This window comes from Sinocyclocheilus anshuiensis, unplaced genomic scaffold (genome assembly GCF_001515605.1).
Source record: "Sinocyclocheilus anshuiensis isolate Anshui unplaced genomic scaffold, SAMN03320099.WGS_v1.1 scaffold2737, whole genome shotgun sequence".
Lineage (NCBI taxonomy): Eukaryota > Metazoa > Chordata > Actinopteri > Cypriniformes > Cyprinidae > Sinocyclocheilus > Sinocyclocheilus anshuiensis.
In genome coordinates, this window is record NW_015551029.1 from 86,050 (window position 1) to 88,338 (window position 2,289).

At 36.0% G+C, this 2,289-nt stretch overlaps 1 long non-coding RNA gene and 1 pseudogene across 1 annotated transcript in view; one reads left to right on the forward strand and one right to left on the reverse strand.

Moving 5' to 3' along the window:
• LOC107661154 (uncharacterized) overlaps positions 1-2,289 on the reverse strand; it is a 16,415-nt gene that overhangs the window by 8,296 nt on the left and 5,830 nt on the right. The window lies entirely within an intron of this gene.
• The window catches only part of LOC107661153 (guanine nucleotide-binding protein subunit beta-4-like), a 12,614-nt pseudogene that overhangs the window by 6,435 nt on the left and 3,890 nt on the right, over positions 1-2,289 (forward strand).

The window sequence follows — 2,289 nt, forward strand, 5'->3', positions numbered from 1 at the left end:
GCACCGTTTACAAGCAAAAACAGTCCAAAACAGCTCTAAACAAATATGTGGCTGGATTTTGATCCGTGAGACAACAGGAGACTTTTTCACTGGAGGAAGCGTTATTATGGATTATTGATTTCAGCCGGAAGCAACGGTTTGAAGTTACAAACGTCTTAATGCTGGATTTGTTTCAGCTTTTGTCTTCTCCAGATGTTAACTGATGGACTGGAGTGCTGTGGATTGCTTGTGGATTATTGTGATGTTTTTATCAGCTGTTTGGACTCTCATTCTGACGGCACCCATTCACTGCAGAGCAAGTGATGCAATGCTACATTTCTCCAAACCTGATGAAGAAACAAGCTCATCCTAATCCTGGATTGCCTGAGGGTGAGCACATTTTTTTAGCAAGTTGCCATTTTTGGGTGAACTATTCATTTAAGGTAAAAGGTTATCACTTTTACAGTTGTTTTCTTTTAATCTTCAGCTTTAGCTCGTTATATTGCTGAAGTAAGCTGTATGTTTTTAACTCTGTCCGGCAGATGCACGCTATTCCCCTGCGCTCCTCCTGGGTCATGACCTGTGCCTACGCCCCGTCGGGGAACTACGTGGCCTGCGGAGGCCTAGACAACATCTGCTCCACCTACAGCCTTAAAACCCGCGAGGGCAACGTCAGGGTCAACCGAGAACTGGCTGGACACACAGGTAGAGGCACTTTTATTTATCTCTTCAGTAATATTAACTAGTACTTCCTCTAAAACAGGGATTAATCAGCAGAACCCCTTTGACCTGAAATGTTTACTGAGATTTAAAGTAAATTTTTCAATAATTTAACAACACATTTGCGTATTCTCGGTTCTCTGATGCCGGTTTATGCAGGTAAACAAATAAAATATTTAAAGTGTTTTATTTTTACTGTTTTTATTGTAATAATATTATTGATGTTAAATAATATATCCACTACTGGTTATTTATTTATTTTGGAAAACTCAGCTTTATCATAGGAATAAATTACATTATAAAATATATTTAAATAGAAAATTGTTATTTTAAGTATCACAATATTACTGACATTTCAAATAAATGCAGCCTTGATGAGCAGAAGAGACTTTTCAAAAACATTATAACATTCTAATTATTCCAAACTTTTGACCAGAAATTGTTTTAATACAATTCTGTATTTTATATTATATGTAAACATAATTATGTATTTAAATTTGACATTATGATTTAATAAAGTATTAATTAACTAAATATTATGACCTTGGCTAACTCACAAACCTCAGTTTGGGAAACCCTACTCTAAAACAATTCTTTCTGTATGGCATTTCATACAATATATAATTAATCAATGAAAGACATAAATGATGATTTTTTTTATTAATGATTCTGTAGGCTATCTGTCTTGCTGTCGTTTTCTTGATGACAATCAGATCATCACCAGCTCTGGTGACACCACATGGTGAGTTAATGTTACATACAATAATAATAATTAAACTGATTATTGTGTAGCATTAGTATGTCAAGGGATAAATGGTGTATGCGGTGTTAACTTTATTTGGCATGTACATATTTTAGTAAAAATTTTTCTTGTTTGAAATTGATTATTTTAAAATGTTTTTTTGTTTTTTTTTATTGTATATTTTATCATTTATTTTCTTTTATCCAAAGCGACTGGCATTTAAGGTATATATTTTATTAGCTCATGCATTCCCTAGGATTCGAACTCATGACCTGTACATTGCTATCGGCATGCTCTATTGTTGCTACAGGAAATATTTATTGCAATGTTAAATGCATAATAGGTGTTATTTCATGTTGTTTTTGAATTAAAAGCATTTGGTTTTGATTGAAATTAAATGAACTCCATGTTTAACTTTGCTCCTTCAGTACATTGTGGGACATTGAGACGGGCCAGCAGACCACCAGTTTCACGGGACACACGGGTGATGTCATGAGTCTGTCGGTCAGTCCCGACTTAAAGACGTTCGTGTCAGGAGCCTGCGATGCTTCTGCCAAACTGTGGGACATCAGAGATGGGGTGTGCAGGCAGTCCTTCACCGGCCACGTCTCGGATATAAATGCCGTCTGTGTAAGTATTTCGATCGACTTTTAAAGGGGTCCTATTCTGCTCTTTTACAAAGTCTTGATTTTGTTTTGGGGGTGTACTAGAGCAGGCTCTCATACTAGGTTGTTCGAAAAACACATTATTTTCACATATTTTACATTATTACAACACCTCTCTCCCCAGTCTGGCATGAACGGCTCGAATAGTTCCTGTATCAAATGAAGGCCCGCCTTCTGAAATAC